Below are 12,745 nucleotides of genomic sequence, written 5' to 3' on the forward strand. Positions count from 1 at the left end.
CATAATAGTGTATGCATTATACAAGGAATGGGTAGAAGCTTTCCATATAATTTAGAGTGTTCCATTGTTTATATATCTAATTGGAATTGTGAATATAATTGGAATTATGAATATAATGTATTGCCATTTGTCAAAAATTTATTGGTAGGACATACCAAATAGGATTGACACTTTGGTAATTATTGAATTTTTTCTCAGATTGGAGAATATTTTATTAGTCAAGTAAATGGTGTAAATGGCCATTATTATATGAATTATATCATTCACACTAGATTATGATGATTCATCAATCAAATTTGTTGGTTATTTGTTCCTTATCAACGCACGTTTCTTGGTTTTTTAATCTATCATTTTTAAATTGTGTTATGAACATTCTATATAGAGTATGGTGAAAGGAAATAAAGTAGAATCAGAAATAATTATACTCGTCAGCCACTTTGGAAATTAAGTCATGAGTTGATAATGATATATGTTTGGAACTGAAATGAGATACGGAGATTTTTGCTTTCAGTATAAAGATTTATTGTTAGTAGATACATAAACTATGAGGAATGATATGGAGTAATATGTGAATAACTCATTTGACCCATCTTTAACGTTCTTCATTTTGATTTATATATTTAGTTTGATTTTAATACGTTTAAAATGTTATTGAAAATTTTAATCTTACAAAATTCATTAAAATCAAAGCTTGATTTGTTATTTTATTAATTTATTTGAAATTATAGAAAAAACGAGTAAATCGATCTTTGATTTTTATGAATTTGTGATATTCAAAATTTCAATAACATTTTTTAATGTATTAAAGTCAAACTAAATACTTATATCGAAACAAAAACTAAACGTGCGTCAAACGAGAGAAGTGCTCATATAAGAAACTCACATAAGGTTTGTAGCATATCATTCATCATCATAAATTATAGTAACAAAGTTTTGGTTTTTATTTTTTAATTGTACTTTATTTTTTTTGTTAAAAATATAGTACTAGAAGTATAACTTTTATAAAAAGTTGGTATGTCATACGATCATAGAAGCCGTGCATCAAGGATTTTACATACAACTGGATTCAACCAGTGATCAACCTATCAAGATGACGTTCAAATGCTCTGAATATGCCACCAATGTCTTCGGCTTCAAAAGAGGTTCACGTTGGTACCTTGCACGCCTCAATCGGAGTCCAGTGGAGAAAGTTATGGTCGATTTACGAAAGCCGCGCATTGCAGAAAAGTTCCATGCGGCCGGGTGAATTTCAAGGGGGATGAGTCACTCGGCCGGGTGTCCTTTTTAGGACCCGTTCTGCCTCAGCGGGTCACCCAAGCTATAATTAGTATTTTTCCTCATTTTCCAAGTTTTATTGATGAAAATAGATACTTGAGAGATTTGTTTCCCCTTTGAGGGTTTTTATCCAATTCTTAACTTTAGGTTGCTTGATCATCAATTGATTCAATCAAGCATGATCAAGTATAGGTATGCATCAAGGGTTTGTGAATTCCTTTGAATAGTGGAGCCATTAGTTGAATCTAGTATGTTGAAGGGTTAGAGTTGTGTTCTCCATCAATGGATTTAGCTAATATCAAATTCACATTTCTTCATCTCTTATCTCTCATCAAATCATTTTGGGTCTAGTTTTTTAAGGCTAGATCGACCCTATCTTTTTATTTATTATTTATTTACGACCCTATATTTTTATTTATTTATTTATTTATTTATTTATTTATTTTTGTGTTCAATTGCTAGGAACCAAGAATCATCCCTACACATTGAACACATTCTTCCTACCTAGTGGTGTTAAGAAGAGAGTTTGACGACGCATGCCCTAACGAGCTTCTTCGACTCGACTATGGGTATCCGACACCCCACCTTTTTCAAGTACTCTTATCAGCTTTTCAATCTCTCGTCTATATACGGGCATGAAGTGCTCAGCGATCATGGTCTGTGAGAGCCTTAGTTTACTATATAGTGACCTAGGAGTGAGAAAGATTGCGACTTCTGTGTTTTCCTCCGGGCTACTGTCCGAGTCACTGGAGGAAACGTCACAGTCTCTCTCTCGTTCCGACTCATCAGAAACTAGCGTCACTATGTGCATTATCTTGCCAGCGGGAAAAAATCTATGCACCTCCTTTGTGTTAGGAACTGAGGCTTGAGATTGAGGGTCACTTACCTCAGCGATGGCTGCTTCCTCTTCTTCCCGGATTTCTTTGATTGTACCACTTTCCTCATCTGATTCTGAGTGTTTATAAAGCTCGCGCTCTATTTGCTGCCACAGCTCTACCTCTGTCATCTGATCTTCAAACTTCGCAGGGTCCATGATATCGTCATAATCCTCAACTTCGGTATTAATGGTGAAGTCGATGATCTTATGCTTGTCTCTTCCGTCTGGTGAAGATGCGGGAAGCGTCAAGTTTTCAACAAGTGAGGTTGTTTCTTCAATTGTTTCGATAAGAGGCTCCTCTGACACGTCTCTTTGAGAAACGGAAGACTCGGAAGGGTCTTCAGTTACATTGCAACTCATCTCAGCTGCTGTGACTCTGCGACGAGGACCTATGCAAGACCATGACCGGAGGGCCGGGCGGGACCAAGCAGCTTGGGCCATACTCTGAGCTCTCTTCATGACGACCTATTTTGGTGAGAAAAAAAGCTCAGTTCGAGAGATATAGCAATTGACGCTCCAACGTGATTTGGAGACTAAGGAGAGAACAAACACCACTTCACAAATTTAAAAAAAAAAAAAAAAAAACTCAAGTTTCCCACATTGTACAATTGAAAGCAATTTTAAGATGAGAAATGGACACCTGTGTACGATTGGAGACTGGGCGTAGGATTGCACCAGCACCAGCTACTTTGGCTTTAGCACTTGCCATGGAAGGAAGACGAGAACCCAATGCTGAAGCAGAGCGATAAACTGTACTAAGTATTCTGGTACGTTCGATTTGATTCCGCAGATCATTCACCCAAGCAGATGCTGTTACCTGCAAAACTTACAAATCATTAGGTAATCAACACGTCAAAATATGAACAAGCCTCGTAACAACACCTCAGCACGCAAATCATCTACTGATGCAGCCGAGAATGTGGGCACTAAATCAGCTCCATTTATTACAGAGGTAATGCATTCATTACCAGACTCGGCCAGCTCCCATGTCATACAAGCAGCTGTATGTGATCATCGAAGAGGCAGTTAATAGTTTCCCGACATAAATCACAGGCTCAATTGCCAAGGAGGATAACATTAACAGAAAGGGAACCTGGAGCAAACGCAACACAGGTAGCAGTTGATAGTTCATGTGTTTCTCGCAAAATATATGTTAAAAGGGCAGCAGTACCGCCACCAAGAGAATGTCCTATGATCTGTAGGAAAATGTAAATAATTCATGTAAAGAGAGTATCATTAGAGACACAAGGCAAGAACTTAGTGCGGCATGTAAGGAAGTTATCTACTACTGATTTTTCTAGGGGTTTGGTTAACAAGAAGCTAAGAGAATGAGAGAAAGAGAGAGAGTGAGAGAGAACAAGTTCACCATCTATTTTTTTCTCAAAGCACCCATTCAGCAATAAAATATACTAGTACTTTTTTGCACGTTCTGAAAATAAAGGATATTCCGAAAAATTAAAATCTTGGAAAAATGGTGAGCAAACTTGGACCTTAAGTTTGTAATCAGGGTGCTTAGCAAGTGAAGTGAGAAGACAAGAAGTTGAAAGCTTTGCAATCCATCTAGCAGCTGCAACCATTCCACCATGTGCATAACCTAGAACTAGGTTGATGACTCCTCCCTCACAGACCACTGAATGATGGAATGGTACAACAGCTCCGGTAACAGCTGTCAAAGTGTCCTTTATACTGTGAGTTCCACGAATCAGCAATAGGACAGTTTTTTATTTGTGGTCAATCAAGACAGTGAAGGCTGGCTTCAAAATCTGCATAGAAAACTTTGCTGTCAGAAAAATAAAAAAGTATTGAAACTGATCTCCAGCCTAAGAATTTTAAAGAGAGCACTATAAATTATAAATGAAACTTACTCCAGCTTTAGGTTCTTGAAGGATAACGTCTTCTTGAGAATGGCCAGTCTCTTCCAGAAACTTGGGAAATGGTTTCTTTGAGAAATGCCAACGGTGAGTGAGCAAATATAGAAGATATCTGAGTTCTGCAGCAATTTCAGGTCCTTTAAGCAGTATACTATCACTACCTCCAAATTCACGGCCAACTTGTAAATTTCCCTGTAAAGTTTGCCCATAGCCTAATCCTCAGTATCATACAATTCAATTGAAAGATATGCAGTTCAGTGTGAAAGACTTCACACCAAAAAGAGAGCACATGAGGTTTAAACTTTTTGATGGGTGAATAAGTACTATGCTACCTACATAACCAAATACTATCTGATACTTCAACTCAAGATCACGCAACCCTAAGTTGGCAGAAGAGTACTTAAACGGCGCACTAGCTGTGAGCCAAAAAATTAGTAGAGTACAACAAATTTTCGTTCTGTCAAACTCGAAACTTACAACATAGCAAAGCAGATCTCTAAGTAGGGAATGCCAACTGGAGATAGATATTTAATTAATGATTAGCTAGTAACAATGCATAAAATCCAACAGAGACTTTCTTTAAGAAGTACCTTCAAATGCATGTTGTTAGTATGCCTTGAATTTGTTTCCTAATTGGGATAGGATTATGCTTCCTAATTATGATAGGATTATGTTTCCGAATTAGGATGGAATCTCATGTGTGCCTATTTATATGTGAGTAGAGCACATAATTCTGTGATCGTGATCTTAGATCTGAAATCTGTAACTGCAGTCATAATACAATTTGTTCTCCGTTCCTGCCCGTGGATGTAGCCAATTGGCGAACCACGTAAATTTGTGTCTTCTTTACGTTCTTTCGTTTGTCGATTACACAATTACTCTATTTTGTCATAACAAACGGGTATCAGAGCCTGGTTTTCGAACTAGGGTTTGAATTCCGCATCTGTTAGGGTTTCCGTGTTAATCGATCAAGATGTTTGCTCAGAACGTGAAGGTCGACAAATTCACCGGGAGAAATAGTTTTGGCTTAAGGCAGATCAAGATGCGATCCCTGCTGAAGCAGCAGTGTTTGTGGGCGCTGCTCAAAGCAAAGAAGGCAATGGAGGATGATGAGGAGTGGACAACCTTAGACGAAAAGGCCCACTCGACCATCATGTTGTGCCTGTCTGACGATGTTATCATCGAAGTTACTGAGCAGGAGACTATTGCCGCCCTTTGGATGAAGTTGGAGAGTCTATGCATGACGAAGTCTCTAACCAACAAGTTGCTACTGAAGCAACGTTTGTTTCGATTAAGCATGCAGGAAGGTATGCCCCTTCGGGATCATCTGAAAAATTTGAACAAAATTTTGTGGATTTGCGTAATGTTGATGTCATGAGCTGTTAGTTGCCCGTGGAGAGCAAATTTGAGACAAGGATGAAGAAGTTTGTTTGTTTGGTATTATGATGATGCATTTGGAAGGAGGATTCAAGTCAACGTAGAGATTTGTTATTATGCCTTGAATTTGTTTCCTAATTGGGATAGGATTATGTTTCCTAATTATGATCAGTGTTGTTAGGGTCGCGGGGTGCCCCGGGGCGATGAGGGGGGACCCCGGGTCGCGGGGTGATGGGGCGACGGGGCGAGAGACCCACGAATCGGGGCGCCAGAATAGCCGAATGATGATTATATTTGTGTCTCTTTTATAAGTTTGTTGCTTGAATGTATGGTCTTCATAGGAATTCCTACTAGTATTCCTCTAATAGAATTCACACTCACAATCATATTTTTCTCAATCTGAGTTTGAAATGGACCCCTATATATCATATCGATATAGTAATACTTTTGAAATTAATTGTAATACTAATGGCTATCACATAATTTCAGAATTTAGATACTATGCCCAAAGTAAAGTTGAGATCTTTATACAGAAATAGTAAATTTCAAAATTTTAGATACTATGCACAAATTAAAGTTGATATCTTCAGACTGAAATAGTAGTAAATTTCAAAATTTTATAATTAAACCCAATTTATCGGACAAAGTTGACATAGACACCTTATAAATACGGACTAACTCAATATACCGTAAAAGTAATGGGGTCAATTAGAAAATAATTATTTTAATATTGGAACTAAATTGATGAAATTGTAGAAATTGCCGTCCACTAAAGAAACAATTAACGAAAATGCCCATCACCTAAATCAATCCATTTCCTCCCTAAATCAACTCCACCGCGACAACAAACGACGCCGTTCAACCCACTCGGCGCCGCCATCTTCAGCTGGCCATTGAATTTCTTGTTTGCATAATTGATTGCTTGCCTCAGCCTCTGCTTATATTGAGTGCGTTTTTTATCAAACTTGATGCTCGAATTCGAATTCCCCCACATTTGACAGACGACCCAGGCGCTCCACGGCGACCCAGGCGCACCCCACCGTCGCTCCACGGATCTCGCACGACCCCGCCGCATCGGGGCGATTACAGGCTCGCTTTGAGCGCCCCGAGCGCGATTTTCACAACACTTATTATGATAGGATTATGTTTCCGAATTAGGATGGAATCTCATGTGTGCCTATTTATATGTGAGTAGAGCACATAATTCTGTGATCGTGATCTTAGATCTGAAATCTGTAACTGCAGTCATAATACAATTTGTTCTCTGTTCCTGCTCGTGGATGTAGCCAATTGGCGAACCACGTAAATTTGTGTCTTCTTTACGTTCTTTCGTTTGTCGATTACACAATTACTCTATTTTATCATAACACATGTGTTGTCTAGCATGTGTCTTATCCACTATTATATATGAATAATATATATTAATCAAAGTTCTAGTATAACATCTGAGGTGTATCCTATCATGTTGAGTGTCTTACGTTGCATGATTTGCATCTCGTTACATGGGTGATAAAAAGTTACACCTTACCCTTAAAGAGTAATTTTATCAGTCTAGGTCAAAATCAGGCAGGACGACATATCAAAACCAATACCAAACTCTTCAGAGTTTAAACAGTGATCTGTATTTGAACTTTACAGGTCTATTTTCAAGTTACATTGGAGATTCAATTGCAATGGGTGCAGTAAAAAAAGTCAAAACAATGGAACGTGTCATACACATACACAACACACACACACACACACTCACATATATATACACATATATATATAGAGCGAGAGAGAGAATTCCACGATGAAACAGAAGCTAATAGTCATCACATATCAGCACAAACATACCTGCCTTTTCAAGAGAAAGCTTATGCCAAAAGCCAAATCACCAATCGGCCACTTCCCCAAAGTTTCTGAATAAGTGAATCTAAGGGTCTCCGAAAGAGTTGAAATGGTCTCTAGCCAGGTCGCAGGAGCTTGTATAAGCCTATGAGAAACTCTTTCAATACCTAGTGGGGCATGAACTTGTATCCCCGTTCCATTTTCTTCATCCTCATCACCAGTTGTTGGACTTGATTGTAGTTTCTTATTTAATGTATAATACAAAAGTGCAGCAGCACCAGCTGCTGTTGCCATTGTGGCTGTCGCCATAATTCTCGAGTCCCTAAGGTAAAATAAAACAGAAATGCAAAATCTCAATTTGACCTTGCATTTAAAAAAAATTCATTCAACCTCTCGAACATTACTTGTAAGGAAGTGTATAAAGTCGAAGGCAAGCATTATAACTACAGCTAAAAACTGTGATGCAAATAAGAAACTATACAACAGTCAACCTAACGCAAATCCCTGAGAATCTATCAACTTCGTATGACTAATGTACGAACGAATGAGAAGAAAGGGAACCAAAATCTTTAACTACAGAACTTACATAGATAAAAATGTAATGTGAGGAAAGCAGAAATCTTCACTCTTCATGAAGTCTCAGTTCGATTTCAATAACAACAAATCCACCAACAAAACAAAAAATCACAACTGCCCAAAAATGAAATTATTATACACAACTTCCCATTCCCTGAATAGCCACAATTTAATTTTAAAAAAATGTGTATCTAATCAGTTAATAGAACAGCATAAAGAAAAATCCAAACCTAATCAATTCTTTCGAAATTGAAAAACTTCTAAAAGAAAACGATCGAGACCCTTTCTCAGAATTATTTAACCCATTGCAATCACAGAAAAACAACAAATACTAACCCCACAAGATTATCCCCCCAAAACTGCAAAAACCCAAAAATTGCTAATGGAAATTAACCTGAACATGATTAAAACCTTGAAAAGAAAAACCCTGAACAACCCGATTCTAAGGCATATAAAAATGAGTGCTTGCACAAAGAATACTCAACAGAAAAAGAAAACAAAGAAAACCCCAAAAAAAATATAATCAACTCAAAAATACTAAAGCGTCTAAATTATCAACGGACCTGAATTGATGATGGCCGAGTATCGACAGAAGTTAGATAACTGATGGCGGAATATTTTAGCTTTGCGTAAAAGAATTGCGAGAATTAAGTAGTAAAAAGGAAAAAAATTAGACTATGAATTTGGGGTGCAGTCAACACGAAAATTAAGGGTATGAATGAAATTCCTTGCGCGTTTTGCTAATTCGGGGAAGTATTTGGATTATATGATGATTTGAGCGCAAAATTGGAATTTCAATCCTATTTTCTGGTTAGCTAACTATGTTAAGCTTCTACTTTTCTTGATATAGAATTATACAGTAGAATTATTTATGAAGGTGCTCGAATTTCAAAGACGATCGTTTCGTGTCTACGGAAACTGCTCCCAATCTATTTATTTCTTTTCTCTGTAATTAAACGACGGACAGCATCCACAACGGTACTCTTGAGCACCGTCCGTGCCATCGGTAAGAGCACGCATGTGTTCGTTGCTATGCTCTTGCCGACGGCACGGCCCTGCTCTATGCATAGAACACGTCTGTGTCAATGGCAAGAGCACGAGCAGCCGACGTGGCATGCTCTGGTTGGCCATTGATTTATCATTTTTTATTATTATTATTTTTAAAAATTTTGAAAAAAAATCTGAAAATTCAGATTTAATAAAAAATAATATTTTCTCACTTCCTAATAAAATATATCTATTTTTTCCCTACTTTTAATTTATTTTTTCATTATTTTTACCTTCATACTTTCATCGATAAATACTCTCATTTCAAACATAAAAAAATGACCCTATACCAAACAACTCTCTCAATCTCAATTTTTAGGATTTTAATTATATAATTTTTAATTTTTATGATTTTAATTATGTAATTTTTATTTTTTAGTAATTTATAATGGTATCGGATATTTTTAATGCATTTTAATATTGTGGAAATGTTTTTAGTAGTTGAAGTATTTAAATTGAATAATGAAATGGTGAGACCTTTAAGCATGCTCTTGCGGAAGAGCATGAATGTGGGTGTCGTGCTCTTGAGAAAGAGCATGGAGTAAAAAATTAATAAAAGTGGGTACGGGCCCACGTCTATGCTCTTGCCAAAGAGCATGGACGTGGATGCTAAGAGCATCTCCAATGGTGGACGTCCGGGCGACTGGGACGTCCGCCATTGTAACAAAGCAACTCGGATACGGATATCCCGTATGGACGTCGGATGTCCTCGGATATCCGGGCGACGGGCGGGCGGACGTCCGCCATTGTGGCGTGGTCGGACGTCCGAGTTTAATTTTTTTTAATTTTTAATTTTATTATGTAAATTTTTTTAATGAAGCATTCGCAATTTTCTCGTATTCCGTGTCAAAATTATAATTCCGTTACGTAATTAAATAATTGAGATTTTTTTATTGCGGGAAATCCTAGTGGGAAGGGCGATGGGAAGGGCGGATTGTGCAGGGGAAGTCCTAGTGATGTGGCAATGGGATGGGAAGTCCTAGTGACGTGGCAGGAGGTGTTTTTGGGAAGTCCTAGTGGATGTCCGAGTGGGACATCCGTGCATTGGAGATGCTCTAATGATATAAAGCCCAAATTAATGAGGGCGGAGCTGAGCCGAGCATCTCCAATGCACGGATGTCCCACTCGGACATCCACTAGGAGTTCCCAAAAACACCTCCTGCCACGTCACTAGGACTTCCCATCCCAGTGCCACGTCACTAGGACTTCCCCTGCACAATCCGCCCTTCCCATCGCCCTTCCCACTAGGACTTCTCGCAATAAAAAAAAATCACAAATTCACAAATAAAGCAATTTACGTTTACGGAAATAAAATTTCAACACGAATGAAATGAAGTTCAACGAGTCGTATATATAGAGTTTAAAAAAAATTAATACCGGACGTTCGCCCGCCCGTCCGAGGACATCCGACGTCCTTACGGGACGTCCGTATCCGAGTTGCTTCGTTACAATGGGGGACGTCCCGATCGCCCGTCGCGGATGTCCGACCGGACGTCCGCCATTGGAGATGCTCTAACTATGAAGACAATTTTTCCAACAAAATTATGGTAGGAATCGCATAATGATGAATATCAATAAATACATGCACCCGTTAAATTTTAAATTAAGTTTGATTTAATAGAATAAAAATAAATAATTATTAAAATTTTATGATGTTTTTTCACATGACTTTTAAGCTTGATTTAAAATTAATATAGAAAATTTAATAAAATATAGTATTTTTTTTCTTAAAATGTATAGATATTTAATAAAAAATTTAATGTTTTATTATATTGTTGTAAAATGATTAATATGTAATTTATATTAAATTAATTATTTTTTATAAATTTATTTTCAATCTAAAATATAAAAATAGTTCACTTGTATATGTAAGTCAGTAAGTATTTATGTACTCTCAGTAAGTATTTATGTACAGAATATCATTGGACATATAGTTGTTTTGTAGTGGAGTACTCATTATCTTCAGTCCTTTCAAACAAAAGTTTATTATTCTCTGTGTTCTTAAAAAAGTTACATATGTCATTTATTTTTATCATAAACACTTGCATTTTTCTTATTTACTTTCTAGTACTACATGTGTTTATTATTATTTTTTTTTATATAAATTAAAAGGGGTGCAACATGAGGGCTTCATAGGGGTCATCCATCCTAGTATTACTCTCGCCCAAGCACACTAACTTCGGAGTTCTGATGGAATCTGATGCATTAGTGCTGATATGATCGCAATCATCTGTTTCTTATCTAACTATCTCTCCAAACATTTTATTTTCTCTACATTTAATTTTTAATATCATTTTTTAAAATTTCAAGTCCAAAAGAAATATTCAAAATAATATGGAGTAATACATAAGGAGTAGTATTAGATTTCACATAATAGTACTAATATTTATCGTCAAAGCATTTCAAAGGAGAGGGCTAAAGTCTTATAAGTAACATAATTACCTTATTTTCATAAAAATAATATTCTCTAAGGAGAAGGGTATGTGAGAATGTATTATACATTTTTCCATTTAAAATAGTTATTTTTACTTCTACATCAATGTAGAGGTAAAATCTTATAACTAACATATTTACCTTTTTTCATAAAATTTTATTATCTGAGGAAAAAAATATTTGAGAAATTATTATACATTTATGTTTTGAAATGCATATTGTACTTCTATTTTATTTTAGAAAATAAATTATTTTCTATATACCCTTTTCCTTTAAAGGTTGTTATATTTTGAAATGAAATATTTCCTTTTTCAAAAATATAAATAGATGATATATCTAGTCAATATACACTCCCTCCTTACAAATAGAGTATAAAATAACACAAAAAATGTCAAAAAAATGTAATATACAAAGTATTTTACTCCCTCCATCCCCATTAATTATCCACTTTGTTTCGGAACGAGTTTTAAGAAATTTAAATGAAAGTGGATTAAAAAAATTGGTGTAATATGGGTCACACTTTTATTTATTGATTTTATAATAAAATGTGAATAATATAAGTTACTAAAATGTGATGCTTACCTACTATTTATGATAAAAGTGAAAGTGGATAATTAATGAGAGATGGACGAAAAATGACAAAAATGGACAATTAAAGCATCCGCAATGGCGCCTGTCGGGGCGGAATTCCCACCGGCGTGCGGGAATTCCGTCGCTGACGTCCGCCATTGTGCATGCCCGCAACGGATACAGAATTCCCCCGAGGACGTCGCAGTTCTGTGGCATTAAGCGGAATTCCGCGGGGAAGTCCGCCATTGCGTTGACTCCCGCGGAATTCCGCTTTATTTCATTTTTTTGGTATCGTCTATATATATTTGTGTCAAAATTTTAATTACGTAAATTGTTTACTTCCGGAAATTGTTTAATTTGTGAATTTGTGAATTTTTTTATTGTGGGAATTCTGTCGGGAATTCCGCCATTGTACAGTGGGAATTTCGTATGACGTGGCAGTGTAGTGGGAAGTCCTTATGACGTGGCAGGAGGTGTTTTTGGGAATTCCGCAGGGAATTCCGCGCCACTGCGGATGCGCTCCTACTAACTAAGAGCATCCACAATGGCGGCGAGCGGATCGGCTAGCCGATTTCCGGCACTGGCCGGTCCGCTTGCCGAACCATTGCAGCCGGCCAACGCCAAATCGGCGAGCGCACGCCGATTCCCGAGCGCTGGCCGATCGGATGGCCGCCATTGCAGGCTCCCGATCGTCCAACCGATTTTTTATTTTTTTTATTTAATTTTCGAAACACTATATATACGCGATTTGCACGTCATTTTTATTCGCACCACTTGTTTTAACGAGTTTTCTCTCTATCTTAATTTTTGTATAAGAGCAACAACGCGAAATGAGTAGCGCGGGTGGTAGTAGCGGTGGTAGTGGTGGGGATGCTGAGGAGTACGAACG

At 37.0% G+C, this 12,745-nt stretch overlaps 2 pseudogenes; both read right to left on the bottom strand.

Annotated features, from left to right (window-relative positions):
• Positions 1–875: 875 nt before the first annotated feature.
• Positions 876–8,338, bottom strand: LOC121742336 (annotated as a pseudogene).
• A 2,626-nt stretch (positions 8,339–10,964) lies between these two features.
• LOC121742752 lies at positions 10,965–11,081 on the bottom strand (annotated as a pseudogene).
• Positions 11,082–12,745: the final 1,664 nt, after the last annotated feature.

The sequence above is a fragment of the Salvia splendens genome, chromosome 7 (genome assembly GCF_004379255.2).
Source record: "Salvia splendens isolate huo1 chromosome 7, SspV2, whole genome shotgun sequence".
Classification (NCBI taxonomy): Eukaryota; Viridiplantae; Streptophyta; class Magnoliopsida; order Lamiales; family Lamiaceae; genus Salvia; species Salvia splendens.